Raw genomic sequence first — 21,507 nt, 5'->3', positions numbered from 1 at the left:
AACTCCCGGGGTCAGACACAGAGTGAATCTCCATCCAGACCTTCCCATCACAAAAACCCGGGGTCAGACACAAAGTGAATGTCCATCCAAACCGTCCCATCATACTTTCCCTGGGTCAGACACAGAGTGAATCTCCATCCACACCGTCCCATCACAAAAGCCCGGGGTCAGACACAGAGTGAATCTACATCCAAAACGCCCCTTAACACTTCCCCGCGGTCAGACACAGAGTGAATCCCCATCCAAACCGTCCCATCACAATCTCCCGGGGTCAGACACAGCGTGAATCTCCCTCCACACAAACCCATCACAAAAGCCTGGGGTCAGACACTGAGTGAACCTCCATCCAAACCGTCCCATCACACAATGCCGTGGTCAGACACAGAGTGAATCTCCTTCCACATCATCCCATCACAAATTCCAGTGGTCAGACATAGAGTGAATCTGCATCCACACCTTTCCATCACAAACTCCCGGGGTCAGACAAAGAGTAAATCTCCCTCCTCACCGTCCCATCACACACTCCCGGCGTCAGGCACAGAGTGAATCTGCATCCAATCCGTCCCATCACACGTTCCCGTGGTCAGACACAGAGTGAATCTCCCTCCTCACCGACCCATCACACACTCCCGGGGTCAGACACAGAGTGAATTTCCAAACACACCGTCCCATCACACACTCCCGGGGTCAGACACAGAGGGAATCTCCATCCACACCGGCCCATCACGAACTCACGGGGTCAGACACAGAGTGAATCTCCCTACTCACCGTCCCATCACAAAAGCCCGGGGTCAGACACAGAGTGAATCTCCCTCCACACCGTCCCATCACAAAAGCCCGGGGTCAGACAGATATTGAATCTCCCTCCTCACCGTCCCATCACAAAAGCCCGGGGTCATACACAGAGTGAATCTCCATCCTCACCGTCCCATCTCAAAAACCCGGGGTCAGACACAGAGTGAATCTCCATCCAAACCGTCCCATCACACATTGCCGATGTCAGACACAGATTGAAACTCCCTCCACCCCGTCAAATCGCCAATTCCGTGGTCAGATTTAGAGTGAATCTGCATCCACACATTTCCATCAAAAACTCCAGGGGTCAGAAACAAAGTGAATCTTCCTCCACACCGTCCCATCACACACTCCCGGGGTCTGACACAGAGTGAATCTCCATCCACACTGTCCCATCACAAAAGTGCTGGGTCAGACACAGAGTGAATCTCCATCCAAACGGTCCCATCACACTTTCACGTGGTCAGACACAGAGTGAATCTCCATCCACACCGTCCCATCACAAACTCCCGGGGTCAGACACAGAGTTAATCTCCATTCAGACCTTCCCATCACAAAAGCCCGGGGTCAGACACAGAGTGAATCTACATCCAAAACGCCCCTTAACACTTCCCCGCGGTCAGACACAGAGTGAATCCCCATCCAAACCGTCCCATCACAATCTCCCGGGATCAGACACAGAGTGAATCTCCCTCCACACAAACCCATCACAAAAGCCTGGGGTCAGACACTGAGTGAACCTCCATCTAAACCGTCCCATCACACAATGCCGTGGTCAGACACAGAGTGAATCTCCTTCCACATCATCCCATCACAAACTCCCGGGGTCAGACAAAGAGTAAATCTCCCTCCTCACCGTCCCATCACACACTCCCGGCGACAGGCACAGAGTGAATCTGCATCCAATCCGTCCCATCACACGTTCCCGTGGTCAGACACAGAGTGAATCTCCCTCCTCACCGACCCATCACACACTCCCGGGGTCAGACACAGAGTGAATTTCCAAACACACCGTCCCATCACACACTCCCGGGGTCAGACACAGAGGGAATCTCCATCCACACCGGCCCATCACGATCTCACGGGGTCAGACACAGAGTGAATCTCCCTACTCACCGTCCCATCACAAAAGCCCGGGGTCAGACACAGAGTGAATCTCCCTCCACACCGTCCCAACACAAAAGCCCGGGGTCAGACAGATATTGAATCTCCCTCCTCACCGTCCCATCACAAAAGCCCGGGGTCAGACACAGAGTGAATCTGCATCCAAACCGTCCCATCACACATTCCCTGGGTCAGACACAGAGTGAATCTCCCTCATCACCGTCCCATCACACACTGGCGGGGTCAGACACAAGGTGAATCTCCATTAACACCGGCCCATCACAAAAACCCTGGGTCAGACACAAAGTGAATCTCCATACACACCGGCCCATCACAAACTCAAGGGGTCAGACACAGAGTGAATCTCCCTCCACACCGTCCCATCACAAAAGCCCGGGGTCAGACAGATATTGAATCTCCCTCCTCACCGTCCCATCACAAAAGCCCGGGGTCAGACACAGAGTGAATCTCCCTCCACACAAACCCATCACAAAAGCCTGGGGTCAGACACTGAGTGAACCTCCATCCAAACCGTCCCATCACACAATGCCGTGGTCAGACACAGAGTGAATCTCCATCCACACATTCCCATCACACTTTCCCGGGGTCAGACACAGAGAGAATCTCCATCCACACCGTCCCATCACAAACTCCCGGGGTCAGACACAGAGTGAATCTCCATCCAGACCTTCCCATCACAAAAACCCGGGGTCAGACACAAAGTGAATGTCCATCCAAACCGTCCCATCATACTTTCCCTGGGTCAGACACAGAGTGAATCTCCATCCACACCGTCCCATCACAAAAGCCCGGGGTCAGACACAGAGTGAATCTACATCCAAAACGCCCCTTAACACTTCCCCGCGGTCAGACACAGAGTGAATCCCCATCCAAACCGTCCCATCACAATCTCCCGGGGTCAGACACAGCGTGAATCTCCCTCCACACAAACCCATCACAAAAGCCTGGGGTCAGACACTGAGTGAACCTCCATCCAAACCGTCCCATCACACAATGCCGTGGTCAGACACAGAGTGAATCTCCTTCCACATCATCCCATCACAAATTCCAGTGGTCAGACATAGAGTGAATCTGCATCCACACCTTTCCATCACAAACTCCCGGGGTCAGACAAAGAGTAAATCTCCCTCCTCACCGTCCCATCACACACTCCCGGCGTCAGGCACAGAGTGAATCTGCATCCAATCCGTCCCATCACACGTTCCCGTGGTCAGACACAGAGTGAATCTCCCTCCTCACCGACCCATCACACACTCCCGGGGTCAGACACAGAGTGAATTTCCAAACACACCGTCCCATCACACACTCCCGGGGTCAGACACAGAGGGAATCTCCATCCACACCGGCCCATCACGAACTCACGGGGTCAGACACAGAGTGAATCTCCCTACTCACCGTCCCATCACAAAAGCCCGGGGTCAGACACAGAGTGAATCTCCCTCCACACCGTCCCATCACAAAAGCCCGGGGTCAGACAGATATTGAATCTCCCTCCTCACCGTCCCATCACAAAAGCCCGGGGTCATACACAGAGTGAATCTCCATCCTCACCGTCCCATCTCAAAAACCCGGGGTCAGACACAGAGTGAATCTCCATCCAAACCGTCCCATCACACATTGCCGATGTCAGACACAGATTGAAACTCCCTCCACCCCGTCAAATCGCCAATTCCGTGGTCAGATTTAGAGTGAATCTGCATCCACACATTTCCATCAAAAACTCCCGGGGTCAGAAACAAAGTGAATCTTCCTCCACACCGTCCCATCACACACTCCCGGGGTCTGACACAGAGTGAATCTCCATCCACACTGTCCCATCACAAAAGTGCTGGGTCAGACACAGAGTGAATCTCCATCCAAACGGTCCCATCACACTTTCACGTGGTCAGACACAGAGTGAATCTCCATCCACACCGTCCCATCACAAACTCCCGGGGTCAGACACAGAGTTAATCTCCATTCAGACCTTCCCATCACAAAAGCCCGGGGTCAGACACAGAGTGAATCTACATCCAAAACGCCCCTTAACACTTCCCCGCGGTCAGACACAGAGTGAATCCCCATCCAAACCGTCCCATCACAATCTCCCGGGATCAGACACAGAGTGAATCTCCCTCCACACAAACCCATCACAAAAGCCTGGGGTCAGACACTGAGTGAACCTCCATCTAAACCGTCCCATCACACAATGCCGTGGTCAGACACAGAGTGAATCTCCTTCCACATCATCCCATCACAAACTCCCGGGGTCAGACAAAGAGTAAATCTCCCTCCTCACCGTCCCATCACACACTCCCGGCGACAGGCACAGAGTGAATCTGCATCCAATCCGTCCCATCACACGTTCCCGTGGTCAGACACAGAGTGAATCTCCCTCCTCACCGACCCATCACACACTCCCGGGGTCAGACACAGAGTGAATTTCCAAACACACCGTCCCATCACACACTCCCGGGGTCAGACACAGAGGGAATCTCCATCCACACCGGCCCATCACGATCTCACGGGGTCAGACACAGAGTGAATCTCCCTACTCACCGTCCCATCACAAAAGCCCGGGGTCAGACACAGAGTGAATCTCCCTCCACACCGTCCCAACACAAAAGCCCGGGGTCAGACAGATATTGAATCTCCCTCCTCACCGTCCCATCACAAAAGCCCGGGGTCAGACACAGAGTGAATCTGCATCCAAACCGTCCCATCACACATTCCCTGGGTCAGACACAGAGTGAATCTCCCTCATCACCGTCCCATCACACACTGGCGGGGTCAGACACAAGGTGAATCTCCATTAACACCGGCCCATCACAAAAACCCTGGGTCAGACACAAAGTGAATCTCCATACACACCGGCCCATCACAAACTCAAGGGGTCAGACACAGAGTGAATCTCCCTCCACACCGTCCCATCACAAAAGCCCGGGGTCAGACAGATATTGAATCTCCCTCCTCACCGTCCCATCACAAAAGCCCGGGGTCAGACACAGAGTGAATCTCCCTCCACACAAACCCATCACAAAAGCCTGGGGTCAGACACTGAGTGAACCTCCATCCAAACCGTCCCATCACACAATGCCGTGGTCAGACACAGAGTGAATCTCCTTCCACATCATCCCATCACAAATTCCAGTGGTCAGACATAGAGTGAATCTGCATCCACACCTTTCCATCACAAACTCCCGGGGTCAGACAAAGAGTAAATCTCCATCCACACCGTCCCATCACACATTCCCGGGGTCAGACACAGAGTGAATCTCCCTACTCACCGTCCCATCACAAAAGCCCGGGTTCAGACACAGAGTGAATCTCCCTCCACACCGTCCCAACACAAAAGCCCGGGGTCAGACAGATATTGAATCTCCCTCCTCACCGTCCCATCACAAAAGCCCGGGGTCAGACACAGAGTGAATCTGCATCCAAACCGTCCCATCACAAAAGCCCGGGGTCAGACAGATATTGAATCTCCCTCCTCACCGTCCCATCACAAAAGCCCGGGGTCAGACACAGAGTGAATCTGCATCCCAACCGTCCCATCACACATTCCCTGGGTCAGACACAGAGTGAATCTCCCTCATCACCGTCCCATCACACACTGGCGGGGTCAGACACAAGGTGAAACTCCATTAACACCGGCCCATCACAAAAACCCTGGGTCAGACACAAAGTGAATCTCCATACACACCGGCCCATCACACACTCCCGGCGACAGGCACAGAGTGAATCTGCATCCAATCCGTCCCATCACACGTTCCCGTGGTCAGACACAGAGTGAATCTCCCTCCTCACCGACCCATCACACACTCCCGGGGTCAGACACAGAGTGAATTTCCAAACACACCGTCCCATCACACACTCCCGGGGTCAGACACAGAGGGAATCTCCATCCACACCGGCCCATCACGATCTCACGGGGTCAGACACAGAGTGAATCTCCCTACTCACCGTCCCATCACAAAAGCCCGGGGTCAGACACAGAGTGAATCTCCCTCCACACCGTCCCAACACAAAAGCCCGGGGTCAGACAGATATTGAATCTCCCTCCTCACCGTCCCATCACAAAAGCCCGGGGTCAGACACAGAGTGAATCTGCATCCAAACCGTCCCATCACACATTCCCTGGGTCAGACACAGAGTGAATCTCCCTCATCACCGTCCCATCACACACTGGCGGGGTCAGACACAAGGTGAATCTCCATTAACACCGGCCCATCACAAAAACCCTGGGTCAGACACAAAGTGAATCTCCATACACACCGGCCCATCACAAACTCAAGGGGTCAGACACAGAGTGAATCTCCCTCCACACCGTCCCATCACAAAAGCCCGGGGTCAGACAGATATTGAATCTCCCTCCTCACCGTCCCATCACAAAAGCCCGGGGTCAGACACAGAGTGAATCTCCCTCCACACAAACCCATCACAAAAGCCTGGGGTCAGACACTGAGTGAACCTCCATCCAAACCGTCCCATCACACAATGCCGTGGTCAGACACAGAGTGAATCTCCTTCCACATCATCCCATCACAAATTCCAGTGGTCAGACATAGAGTGAATCTGCATCCACACCTTTCCATCACAAACTCCCGGGGTCAGACAAAGAGTAAATCTCCCTCCTCACCGTCCCATCACACACTCCCGGCGACAGGCACAGAGTGAATCTGCATTCAATCCGTCCCATCACACGTTCCCGTGGTCAGACACAGAGTGAATCTCCCTCCTCACCGACCCATCACACACTCCCGTGGTCAGACACAGAGTGAATTTCCATCCACACCGGCCCATCACGAACTCACGGGGTCAGACACAGATTGAATCTCCCTACTCACCGTCCCATCACAAAAGCCCGGGGTCAGACACAGAGTGAATCTCCATACACACCGGCCCATCACAAACTCAAGGGGTCAGACACAGAGTGAATCTCCCTCCACACCGTCCCATCACAAAAGCCCGGGGTCAGACAGATATTGAATCTCCCTCCTCACCGTCCCATCACAAAAGCCCGGGGTCAGACACAGAGTGAATCTGCATCCCAACCGTCCCATCACACATTCCCTGGGTCAGACACAGAGTGAATCTCCCTCATCACCGTCCCATCACACACTGGCGGGGTCAGACACAAGGTGAAACTCCATTAACACCGGCCCATCACAAAAACCCTGGGTCAGACACAAAGTGAATCTCCATACACACCGGCCCATCACAAACTCAAGGGGTCAGACACAGAGTGAATCTCCCTCCACACCGTCCCATCACAAAAGCCCGGGGTCAGACAGATATTGAATCGCCCTCCTCACCGTCCCATCACAACAGCCCGGGGTCAGACACAGAGTGAATCTCCCTCCTCACCGTTCCATCACAAAAGCCCGGGGTCAGGCACAGAGTGAATCTCCATCCAAACCGTCCCATCACACATTGCCGATGTCAGACACAGATTGAAACTCCCTCCACACCGTCCGTTCACAAATTCCATGGTCAGACATAGAGTGAATCTGCAACCACACATTTCCATCACAAACTCCCGGGGTCCGAAACAGAGTGAATCTCCCTCCACACCGTCCCATCACACTCTCCCGGGGTCTGACACAGAGTGAATCTCCATCCACACCGTCCCATCACACATTCCCGGGGTCAGACACAGAGTGAATCTCCATCCACACCGTCCCATCACAAACTCCCGGGGTCAGACACAGAGTGAATCTCCATTCAGATCTTCCCATCACAAAAGCCCGGGGTCAGACACAGAGTGAATCTACATCCAAAACGCCCCTTAACACTTCCCCGCGGTCAGACACAGAGGGAATCTCCATCCACACCGGCCCATCACGATCTCACGGGGTCAGACACAGAGTGAATCTCCCTACTCACCGTCCCATCACAAAAGCCCGGGTTCAGACACAGAGTGAATCTCCCTCCACACCGTCCCAACACAAAAGCCCGGGGTCAGACAGATATTGAATCTCCCTCCTCACCGTCCCATCACAAAAGCCCGGGGTCAGACACAGAGTGAATCTGCATCCAAACCGTCCCATCACACATTCCCTGGGTCAGACAGAGAGTGAATCTCCCTCATCACCGTCCCATCACACACTGGCGGGGTCAGACACAAGGTGAATCTCCATTAACACCGGCCCATCACAAAAACCCTGGGTCAGACACAAAGTGAATCTCCATACGCACCGGCCCATCACAAACTCAAGGGGTCAGACACAGAGTGAATCTCCCTCCACACCGTCCCATCACAAAAGCCCGGGGTCAGACAGATATTGAATCTCCCTCCTCACCGTCCCATCACAAAAGCCCGGGGTCAGACACAGAGTGAATCTCCCTCCTCACCGTTCCATCACAAAAGCCCGGGGTCAGACACAGAGTGAATCTCCATCCAAACCGTCCCATCACACATTGCCGATGTCAGACACAGATTGAAACTCCCTCCACACCGTCCATTCACAAATTCCGTGGTCAGACAGAGAGTGAATCTGCAACCACACATTTCCATCACAAACTCCCGGGGTCTGACACAGAGTGAATCTCCATCCACACATTCCCATCACACTTTCCCGGGGTCAGACACAGAGAGAATCTCCATCCACACCGTCCCATCACAAACTCCCGGGGTCAGACACAGAGTGAATCTCCATCCAGACCTTCCCATCACAAAAACCCGGGGTCAGACACAAAGTGAATGTCCATCCAAACCGTCCCATCATACTTTCCCTGGGTCAGACACAGAGTGAATCTCCATCCACACCGTCCCATCACAAAAGCCCGGGGTCAGACACAGAGTGAATCTACATCCAAAACGCCCCTTAACACTTCCCCGCGGTCAGACACAGAGTGAATCCCCATCCAAACCGTCCCATCACAATCTCCCGGGGTCAGACACAGCGTGAATCTCCCTCCACACAAACCCATCACAAAAGCCTGGGGTCAGACACTGAGTGAACCTCCATCCAAACCGTCCCATCACACAATGCCGTGGTCAGACACAGAGTGAATCTCCTTCCACATCATCCCATCACAAATTCCAGTGGTCAGACATAGAGTGAATCTGCATCCACACCTTTCCATCACAAACTCCCGGGGTCAGACAAAGAGTAAATCTCCCTCCTCACCGTCCCATCACACACTCCCGGCGTCAGGCACAGAGTGAATCTGCATCCAATCCGTCCCATCACACGTTCCCGTGGTCAGACACAGAGTGAATCTCCCTACTCACCGTCCCATCACAAAAGCCCGGGGTCAGACACAGAGTGAATCTCCCTCCACACCGTCCCAACACAAAAGCCCGGGGTCAGACAGATATTGAATCTCCCTCCTCACCGTCCCATCACAAAAGCCCGGGGTCAGACACAGAGTGAATCTGCATCCAAACCGTCCCATCACACATTCCCTGGGTCAGACACAGAGTGAATCTCCCTCATCACCGTCCCATCACACACTGGCGGGGTCAGACACAAGGTGAATCTCCATTAACACCGGCCCATCACAAAAACCCTGGGTCAGACACAAAGTGAATCTCCATACACACCGGCCCATCACAAACTCAAGGGGTCAGACACAGAGTGAATCTCCCTCCACACCGTCCCATCACAAAAGCCCGGGGTCAGACAGATATTGAATCTCCCTCCTCACCGTCCCATCACAAAAGCCCGGGGTCAGACACAGAGTGAATCTCCCTCCACACAAACCCATCACAAAAGCCTGGGGTCAGACACTGAGTGAACCTCCATCCAAACCGTCCCATCACACAATGCCGTGGTCAGACACAGAGTGAATCTCCTTCCACATCATCCCATCACAAATTCCAGTGGTCAGACATAGAGTGAATCTGCATCCACACCTTTCCATCACAAACTCCCGGGGTCAGACAAAGAGTAAATCTCCCTCCTCACCGTCCCATCACACACTCCCGGCGACAGGCACAGAGTGAATCTGCATTCAATCCGTCCCATCACACGTTCCCGTGGTCAGACACAGAGTGAATCTCCCTCCTCACCGACCCATCACACACTCCCGTGGTCAGACACAGAGTGAATTTCCATCCACACCGGCCCATCACGAACTCACGGGGTCAGACACAGATTGAATCTCCCTCCACACCGTCCCATCACAAAAGCCCGGGGTCAGACAGATATTGAATCTCCCTCCTCACCGTCCCATCACAAAAGCCCGGGGTCAGACACAGAGTGAATCTGCATCCCAACCGTCCCATCACACATTCCCTGGGTCAGACACAGAGTGAATCTCCCTCATCACCGTCCCATCACACACTGGCGGGGTCAGACACAAGGTGAAACTCCATTAACACCGGCCCATCACAAAAACCCTGGGTCAGACACAAAGTGAATCTCCATACACACCGGCCCATCACAAACTCAAGGGGTCAGACACAGAGTGAATCTCCCTCCACACCGTCCCATCACAAAAGCCCGGGGTCAGACAGATATTGAATCGCCCTCCTCACCGTCCCATCACAACAGCCCGGGGTCAGACACAGAGTGAATCTCCCTCCTCACCGTTCCATCACAAAAGCCCGGGGTCAGGCACAGAGTGAATCTCCATCCAAACCGTCCCATCACACATTGCCGATGTCAGACACAGATTGAAACTCCCTCCACACCGTCCGTTCACAAATTCCATGGTCAGACATAGAGTGAATCTGCAACCACACATTTCCATCACAAACTCCCGGGGTCCGAAACAGAGTGAATCTCCCTCCACACCGTCCCATCACACTCTCCCGGGGTCTGACACAGAGTGAATCTCCATCCACACCGTCCCATCACACATTCCCGGGGTCAGACACAGAGTGAATCTCCATCCACACCGTCCCATCACAAACTCCCGGGGTCAGACACAGAGTGAATCTCCATTCAGATCTTCCCATCACAAAAGCCCGGGGTCAGACACAGAGTGAATCTACATCCAAAACGCCCCTTAACACTTCCCCGCGGTCAGACACAGAGGGAATCTCCATCCACACCGGCCCATCACGATCTCACGGGGTCAGACACAGAGTGAATCTCCCTACTCACCGTCCCATCACAAAAGCCCGGGTTCAGACACAGAGTGAATCTCCCTCCACACCGTCCCAACACAAAAGCCCGGGGTCAGACAGATATTGAATCTCCCTCCTCACCGTCCCATCACAAAAGCCCGGGGTCAGACACAGAGTGAATCTGCATCCAAACCGTCCCATCACACATTCCCTGGGTCAGACAGAGAGTGAATCTCCCTCATCACCGTCCCATCACACACTGGCGGGGTCAGACACTAGGTGAATCTCCATTAACACCGGCCCATCACAAAAACCCTGGGTCAGACACAAAGTGAATCTCCATACGCACCGGCCCATCACAAACTCAAGGGGTCAGACACAGAGTGAATCTCCCTCCACACCGTCCCATCACAAAAGCCCGGGGTCAGACAGATATTGAATCTCCCTCCTCACCGTCCCATCACAAAAGCCCGGGGTCAGACACAGAGTGAATCTCCCTCCACACAAACCCATCACAAAAGCCTGGGGTCAGACACTGAGTGAACCTCCATCCAAACCGTCCCATCACACAATGCCGTGGTCAGACACAGAGTGAATTTCCATCCACACCGGCCCATCACGAACTCACGGGGTCAGACACAGATTGAATCTCCCTACTCACCGTCCCATCACAAAAGCCCGGGGTCAGACACAGAGTGAATCTCCATACACACCGGCCCATCACAAACTCAAGGGGTCAGACACAGAGTGAATCTCCCTCCACACCGTCCCATCACAAAAGCCCGGGGTCAGACAGATATTGAATCTCCCTCCTCACCGTCCCATCACAAAAGCCCGGGGTCAGACACAGAGTGAATCTGCATCCCAACCGTCCCATCACACATTCCCTGGGTCAGACACAGAGTGAATCTCCCTCATCACCGTCCCATCACACACTGGCGGGGTCAGACACAAGGTGAAACTCCATTAACACCGGCCCATCACAAAAACCCTGGGTCAGACACAAAGTGAATCTCCATACACACCGGCCCATCACAAACTCAAGGGGTCAGACACAGAGTGAATCTCCCTCCACACCGTCCCATCACAAAAGCCCGGGGTCAGACAGATATTGAATCGCCCTCCTCACCGTCCCATCACAACAGCCCGGGGTCAGACACAGAGTGAATCTCCCTCCTCACCGTTCCATCACAAAAGCCCGGGGTCAGGCACAGAGTGAATCTCCATCCAAACCGTCCCATCACACATTGCCGATGTCAGACACAGATTGAAACTCCCTCCACACCGTCCGTTCACAAATTCCATGGTCAGACATAGAGTGAATCTGCAACCACACATTTCCATCACAAACTCCCGGGGTCCGAAACAGAGTGAATCTCCCTCCACACCGTCCCATCACACTCTCCCGGGGTCTGACACAGAGTGAATCTCCATCCACACCGTCCCATCACACATTCCCGGGGTCAGACACAGAGTGAATCTCCATCCACACCGTCCCATCACAAACTCCCGGGGTCAGACACAGAGTGAATCTCCATTCAGATCTTCCCATCACAAAAGCCCGGGGTCAGACACAGAGTGAATCTACATCCAAAACGCCCCTTAACACTTCCCCGCGGTCAGACACAGAGGGAATCTCCATCCACACCGGCCCATCACGATCTCACGGGGTCAGACACAGAGTGAATCTCCCTACTCACCGTCCCATCACAAAAGCCCGGGTTCAGACACAGAGTGAATCTCCCTCCACACCGTCCCAACACAAAAGCCCGGGGTCAGACAGATATTGAATCTCCCTCCTCACCGTCCCATCACAAAAGCCCGGGGTCAGACACAGAGTGAATCTGCATCCAAACCGTCCCATCACACATTCCCTGGGTCAGACAGAGAGTGAATCTCCCTCATCACCGTCCCATCACACACTGGCGGGGTCAGACACTAGGTGAATCTCCATTAACACCGGCCCATCACAAAAACCCTGGGTCAGACACAAAGTGAATCTCCATACGCACCGGCCCATCACAAACTCAAGGGGTCAGACACAGAGTGAATCTCCCTCCACACCGTCCCATCACAAAAGCCCGGGGTCAGACAGATATTGAATCTCCCTCCTCACCGTCCCATCACAAAAGCCCGGGGTCAGACACAGAGTGAATCTCCCTCCTCACCGTTCCATCACAAAAGCCCGGGGTCAGACACAGAGTGAATCTCCATCCAAACCGTCCCATCACACATTGCCGATGTCAGACACAGATTGAAACTCCCTCCACACCGTCCATTCACAAATTCCGTGGTCAGACAGAGAGTGAATCTGCAACCACACATTTCCATCACAAACTCCCGGGGTCTGACACAGAGTGAATCTCCATCCACACATTCCCATCACACTTTCCCGGGGTCAGACACAGAGAGAATCTCCATCCACACCGTCCCATCACAAACTCCCGGGGTCAGACACAGAGTGAATCTCCATCCAGACCTTCCCATCACAAAAACCCGGGGTCAGACACAAAGTGAATGTCCATCCAAACCGTCCCATCATACTTTCCCTGGGTCAGACACAGAGTGAATCTCCATCCACACCGTCCCATCACAAAAGCCCGGGGTCAGACACAGAGTGAATCTACATCCAAAACGCCCCTTAACACTTCCCCGCGGTCAGACACAGAGTGAATCCCCATCCAAACCGTCCCATCACAATCTCCCGGGGTCAGACACAGCGTGAATCTCCCTCCACACAAACCCATCACAAAAGCCTGGGGTCAGACACTGAGTGAACCTCCATCCAAACCGTCCCATCACACAATGCCGTGGTCAGACACAGAGTGAATCTCCTTCCACATCATCCCATCACAAATTCCAGTGGTCAGACATAGAGTGAATCTGCATCCACACCTTTCCATCACAAACTCCCGGGGTCAGACAAAGAGTAAATCTCCCTCCTCACCGTCCCATCACACACTCCCGGCGTCAGGCACAGAGTGAATCTGCATCCAATCCGTCCCATCACACGTTCCCGTGGTCAGACACAGAGTGAATCTCATCCTCACCGACCCATCACACACTCCCGGGGTCAGACACAGAGTGAATTTCCAAACACACCGTCCCATCACACACTCCCGGGGTCAGACACAGAGGGAATCTCCATCCACACCGGCCCATCACGAACTCACGGGGTCAGACACAGAGTGAATCTCCCTACTCACCGTCCCATCACAAAAGCCCGGGGTCAGACACAGAGTGAATCTCCCTCCACACCGTCCCATCACAAAAGCCCGGGGTCAGACAGATATTGAATCTCCCTCCTCACCGTCCCATCACAAAAGCCCGGGGTCATACACAGAGTGAATCTCCATCCTCACCGTCCCATCTCAAAAACCCGGGGTCAGACACAGAGTGAATCTCCATCCAAACCGTCCCATCACACATTGCCGATGTCAGACACAGATTGAAACTCCCTCCACCCCGTCAAATCGCCAATTCCGTGGTCAGATTTAGAGTGAATCTGCATCCACACATTTCCATCAAAAACTCCCGGGGTCAGAAACAAAGTGAATCTTCCTCCACACCGTCCCATCACACACTCCCGGGGTCTGACACAGAGTGAATCTCCATCCACACTGTCCCATCACAAAAGTGCTGGGTCAGACACAGAGTGAATCTCCATCCAAACGGTCCCATCACACTTTCACGTGGTCAGACACAGAGTGAATCTCCATCCACACCGTCCCATCACAAACTCCCGGGGTCAGACACAGAGTGAATCTCCATTCAGACCTTCCCATCACAAAAGCCCGGGGTCAGACACAGAGTGAATCTACATCCAAAACGCCCCTTAACACTTCCCCGCGGTCAGACACAGAGTGAATCCCCATCCAAACCGTCCCATCACAATCTCCCGGGATCAGACACAGAGTGAATCTCCCTCCACACAAACCCATCACAAAAGCCTGGGGTCAGACACTGAGTGAACCTCCATCTAAACCGTCCCATCACACAATGCCGTGGTCAGACACAGAGTGAATCTCCTTCCACATCATCCCATCACAAACTCCCGGGGTCAGACAAAGAGTAAATCTCCCTCCTCACCGTCCCATCACACACTCCCGGCGACAGGCACAGAGTGAATCTGCATCCAATCCGTCCCATCACACGTTCCCGTGGTCAGACACAGAGTGAATCTCCCTCCTCACCGACCCATCTCACACTCCCGGGGTCAGACACAGAGGGAATCTCCATCCACACCGGCCCATCACGATCTCACGGGGTCAGACACAGAGTGAATCTCCCTACTCACCGTCCCATCACAAAAGCCCGGGGTCAGACACAGAGTGAATCTCCCTCCACACCGTCCCAACACAAAAGCCCGGGGTCAGACAGATATTGAATCTCCCTCCTCACCGTCCCATCACAAAAGCCCGGGGTCAGACACAGAGTGAATCTGCATCCAAACCGTCCCATCACACATTCCCTGGGTCAGACACAGAGTGAATCTCCCTCATCACAGTCCCATCACACACTGGCGGGGTCAGACACAAGGTGAATCTCCATTAACACCGGCCCATCACAAAAACCCTGGGTCAGACACAAAGTGAATCTCCATACACACCGGCCCATCACAAACTCAAGGGGTCAGACACAGAGTGAATCTCCCTCCACACCGTCCCATCACAAAAGCCCGGGGTCAGACAGATATTGAATCTCCCTCATCACCGTCCCATCACAAAAGCCCGGGGTCAGACACAGAGTGAATCTCCCTCCTCACCTTTCCATCACAAAAGCCCGGGGTCAGACACAGAGTGAATCTCCATCCAAACCGTCCCATCACACATTACCGATGTCAGACACAGATTGAAACTCCCTCCACACCGTCCATTCACAAATTCCGTGGTCAGACAGAGAGTGAATCTGCAACCACACATTTCCATCACAAACTCCCGGGGTCTGACACAGAGTGAATCTCCATCCACACCGTCCCATCACACTTTCCCGGGGTCAGACACAGAGTGAATCTCCATCCACACCGTCCCATCACAAACTCCCGGGGTCAGACACAGAGTGAATCTCCATCCAGACCTTCCCATCACAAAAACCCGGGGTCAGACACAAAGTGAATGTCCATCCAAACCGTGTCATCATACTTTCCCTGGGTCAGACACAGAGTGAATCTCCATCCACACCGTCCCATCACAAAAGCCCGGGGTCAGACACAGAGTGAATCTACATCCAAAACGCCCCTTAACACTTCCCCGCGGTCAGACACAGAGTGAATCCCCATCCAAACCGTCCCATCACAATCTCCCGGGGTCAGACACAGCGTGAATCTCCCTCCACACAAACCCATCACAAAAGCCTGGGGTCAGACACTGAGTGAACCTCCATCCAAACCGTCCCATCACACAATGCCGTGGTCAGACACAGAGTGAATCTCCTTCCACATCATCCCATCACAAATTCCAGTGGTCAGACATAGAGTGAATCTGCATCCACACCTTTCCATCACAAACTCCCGGGGTCAGACAAAGAGTAAATCTCCCTCCTCACCGTCCCATCACACACTCCCGGCGTCAGGCACAGAGTGAATCTGCATCCAATCCGTCCCATCACACGTTCCCGTGGTCAGACACAGAGTGAATCTCCCTCCTCACCGACCCATCACACACTCCCGGGGTCAGACACAGAGTGAATTTCCAAACACACCGTCCCATCACACACTCCCGGGGTCAGACACAGAGTGAATCTCCCTCCACACCGTCCCATCACAAAAGCCCGGGGTCAGACAGATATTGAATCTCCCTCCTCACCGTCCCATCACAAAAGCCCGGGGTCATACACAGAGTGAATATCCACCCTCACCGTCCCATCACAAAAGCCCGGGGTCAGACACAGAGTGAATCTCCATCCAAACCGTCCCATCACACATTGCCGATGTCAGACACAGATTGAAACTCCCTCCACCCCGTCAAATCGCAAATTCCGTGGTCAGATTTAGAGTGAATCTGCATCCACACATTTCCATCAAAAACTCCCGGGGTCAGAAACAATGTGAATCTTCCTCCACACCGTCCCATCACACACTCCCGGGGTCTGACACAGAGTGAATCTCCATCCACACCGTCCCATCACAAAAGTGCGAGGTCAGACACAGAGTGAATCTCCATCCACACTGTCCCATCACAAAAGTGCTGGGTCAGACACAGAGTGAATCTCCATCCAAACGGTCCCATCACACTTTCACGTGGTCAGACACAGAGTAAATCTCCATCCACACCGTCCCATCACAAACTCCCGGGGTCAGACACAGAGTGAATCTCCATCCAAACCGTCCCATCACAATCTCCCGGGGTCAGACACAGAGTGAATCTCCCTCCACACAAACCCATCACAAAAGCCTGGGGTCAGACACTGAGTGAACCTCCATCTAAACCGTCCCATCACACAATGCCGTGGTCAGACACAGAGTGAATCTCCATCCAAACGGTCCCATCACACTTTCACGTGGTCAGACACAGAGTAAATCTCCATCCACACCGTCCCATCACAAACTCCCGGGGTCAGACACAGAGTGAATCTCCATCCAAACCGTCCCATCACAATCTCCCGGGGTCAGACACAGAGTGAATCTCCCTCCACACAAACCCATCACAAAAGCCTGGGGTCAGACACTGAGTGAACCTCCATCTAAACCGTCCCATCACACAATGCCGTGGTCAGACACAGAGTGAATCTCCTTCCACATCATCCCATCACAAACTCCCGGGGTCAGACAAAGAGTAAATCTCCCTCCTCACCGTCCCATCACACACTCCCGGCGACAGGCACAGAGTGAATCTGCATCCAATCCGTCCCATCACACGTTCCCGTGGTCAGACACAGAGTGAATCTCCCTCCTCACCGACCCATCACACACTCCCGGGGTCAGACACAGAGTGAATTTCCAAACACACCATCCCATCACACACTCCCGGGGTCAGACACAGAGGGAATCTCCATCCACACCGGCCCATCACGATCTCACGGGGTCAGACACAGAGTGAATCTCCCTACTCACCGTCCCATCACAAAAGCCCGGGGTCAGACACAGAGTGAATCTCCCTCCACACCGTCCCAACACAAAAGCCCGGGGTCAGACAGATATTGAATCTCCCTCCTCACCGTCCCATCACAAAAGCCCGGGGTCAGACACAGAGTGAATCTGCATCCAAACCGTCCCATCACACATTCCCTGGGTCAGACACAGAGTGAATCTCCCTCATCACCGTCCCATCACACACTGGCGGGGTCAGACACAAGGTGAATCTCCATTAACACCGGCCCATCACAAAAACCCTGGGTCAGACACAAAGTGAATCTCCATACACACCGGCCCATCACAAACTCAAGGGGTCAGACACAGAGTGAATCTCCCTCCACACCGTCCCATCACAAAAGCACGGGGTCAGACAGATATTGAATCTCCCTCCTCACCGTCCCATCACAAAAGCCCGGGGTCAGACACAGAGTGAATCTCCCTCCTCACCGTTCCATCACAAAAGCCCGGGGTCAGACACAGAGTGAATCTCCATCCAAACCGTCCCATCACACATTGCCGATGTCAGACACAGATTGAAACTCCCTCCACACCGTCCATTCACAAATTCCGTGGTCAGACAGAGAGTGAATCTGCAACCACACATTTCCATCACAAACTCCCGGGGTCTGACACAGAGTGAATCTCCATCCACACCGTCCCATCACACATTCCCGGGGTCAGACACAGAGTGAATCTCCATCCACACCGTCCCATCACAAACCCCCGGGGTCAGACACAGAGTTAATCTCTATTCAGATCTTCCCATCACAAAAGCCCGGGGTCAGACACAGAGTGAATCTACATCCAAAACGCCCCTTAACACTTCCCCGCGGTCAGACACAGAGTGAATCCCCATCCAAACCGTCCCATCACAATCTCCCGGGGTCAGACACAGAGTGAATCTCCCTCCACACAAACCCATCACAAAAGCCTGGGGTCAGACACTGAGTGAACCTCCATCTAAACCGTCCCATCACACAATGCCGTGGTCAGACACAGAGTGAATCTCCTTCCACATCATCCCATCACAAATTCCAGTGGTCAGACATAGAGTGAATCTGCATCCACACCTTTCCATCACAAACTCCCGGGGTCAGACAAAGAGTAAATCTCCCTCCTCACCGTCCCATCACACACTCCCGGCGACAGGCACAGAGTGAATCTGCATCCAATCCGTTCCATCACACACTCCCGGGGTCAGACACAGAATGAATTTCCAAACACACCGTCCCATCACACACTCCCGGGGTCAGACACAGAGGGAATCTCCATCCATACCGGCCCATCACGATCTCACGGGGTCAGACACAGAGTGAATCTCCCTACTCACCGTCCCATCACAAAAGCCCGGGGTCAGACACAGAGTGAATCTCCCTCCACACCGTCCCAACACAAAAGCCCGGGGTCAGACACAGAGTGAATCTGCATCCAAACCGTCCCATCACACATTCCCTGGGTCAGACACAGAGTGAATCTCCCTCATCACCGTCCCATCACACACTGGCGGGGTCAGACACAAGGTGAATCTCCATTAACACCGGCCCATCACAAAAACCCTGGGTCAGACACAAAGTGAATCTCCATACACACCGGCCCATCACAAACTCAAGGGGTCAGACACAGAGTGAATCTCCCTCCACACCGTCCCATCACAAAAGCCCGGGGTCAGACAGATATTGAATCTCCCTCCTCACCGTCCCATCACAAAAGCCCGGGGTCAGACACAGAGTGAATCTCCCTCCTCACCGTTCCATCACAAAAGCCCGGGGTCAGACACAGAGTGAATCTCCATCCAAACCGTCCCATCACACATTGCCGATGTCAGACACAGATTGAAACTCCCTCCACACCGTCCATTCACAAATTCCGTGGTCAGACAGAGAGTGAATCTGCAACCACACATTTCCATCACAAACTCCCGGGGTCTGACACAGAGTGAATCTCCATCCACACCGTCCCATCACACTTTCCCGGGGTCAGACACAGAGAGAATCTCCATCCACACCGTCCCATCACAAACTCCCGGGGTCAGACACAGAGTGAATCTCCATCCAGACCTTCCCATCACAAAAACCCGGGGTCAGACACAAAGTGAATGTCCATCCAAACCGTCCCATCATACTTTCCCTGGGTCAGACACAGAGTGAATCTCCATCCACACCGTCCCATCACAAAAGCCCGGGGTCAGACACAGAGTGAATCTACATCCAAAACGCCCCTTAACACTTCCCCGCGGTCAGACACAGAGTGAATCCCCATCCAAACCGTCCCATCACAATCTCCCGGGGTCAGACACAGAGTGAATCTCCCTCCACACAAACCCATCACAAAAGCCTGGGGTCAGACACTAAGTGAACCTCCATCCAAACCGTCCCATCACAAAATGCCGTGGTCAGACACAGAGGGAATCTCCATCCACACCGGCCCATCACGAACTCACGGGGTCAGACACAGAGTGAATCTCCCTACTCACCGTCCCATCACAAAAGCCCGGGGTCAGACACAGAGTGAATCTCCCTCCACACCGTCCCATCACAAAAGCCCGGGGTCAGACAGATATTGAATCTCCCTCCTCACCGTCCCATCACAAAAGCCCGGGGTCATACACAGAGTGAATCTCCATCCTCACCGTCCCATCACAAAAGCCCGGGGTCAGACACAGAGTGAATCTCCATCCAAACCGTCCCATCACACATTGCCGATGTCAGACACAGATTGAAACTCCCTCCACCCCGTCAAATCGCAAATTCCGTGGTCAGATTTAGAGTGAATCTGCATCCACACATATCCATCAAAAACTCCCGGGGTCAGAAACAAAGTGAATCTTCCTCCACACCGTCCCATCACACACTCCCGGGGTCTGACACAGAGTGAATCTCCATCCACACCGTCCCATCACAAAAGTGCGAGGTCAGACACAGAGTGAATCTCCATTCAGACCTTCCCATCACAAAAGCCCGGGGTCAGACACAGAGTGAATCTACATCTAAAACGCCTCTTAACACTTCCCCGCGGTCAGACACAGAGTGAATCCCCATCCAAACCGTCCCATCACAATCTCCCGGGGTCAGACACAGAGTGAATCTCCCTCCACACAAACCCATCACAAAAGCCTGGGGTCAGACACTGAGTGAACCTCCATCTAAACCGTCCCATCACACAATGCCGTGGTCAGACACAGAGTGAATCTCCTTCCACATCATCCCATCACAAACTCCCGGGGTCAGACAAAGAGTAAATCTCCCTCCTCACCGTCCCATCACACACTCCCGGCGACAGGCACAGAGTGAATCTGCATCCAATCCGTCCCATCACACGTTCCCGTGGTCAGACACAGAGTGAATCTCCCTCCTCATCGACCCATCACACACTCCCGGGGTCAGACACAGAGTGAATTTCCAAACACACCGTCCCATCACACACTCCCGGGGTCAGACACAGAGGGAATCTCCATCCACACCGGCCCATCACGAACTCACGGGGTCTGACACAGAGTGAATCTCCCTACTCACCGTCC

The sequence above is a fragment of the Hemitrygon akajei genome, unplaced genomic scaffold, assembly GCF_048418815.1.
Source record: "Hemitrygon akajei unplaced genomic scaffold, sHemAka1.3 Scf000166, whole genome shotgun sequence".
In the NCBI taxonomy this organism is placed as follows: Eukaryota; Metazoa; Chordata; class Chondrichthyes; order Myliobatiformes; family Dasyatidae; genus Hemitrygon; species Hemitrygon akajei.
The sequence above is the reverse complement of the archived record's forward strand: the minus strand, read 5'-3'. Positions refer to the sequence as shown.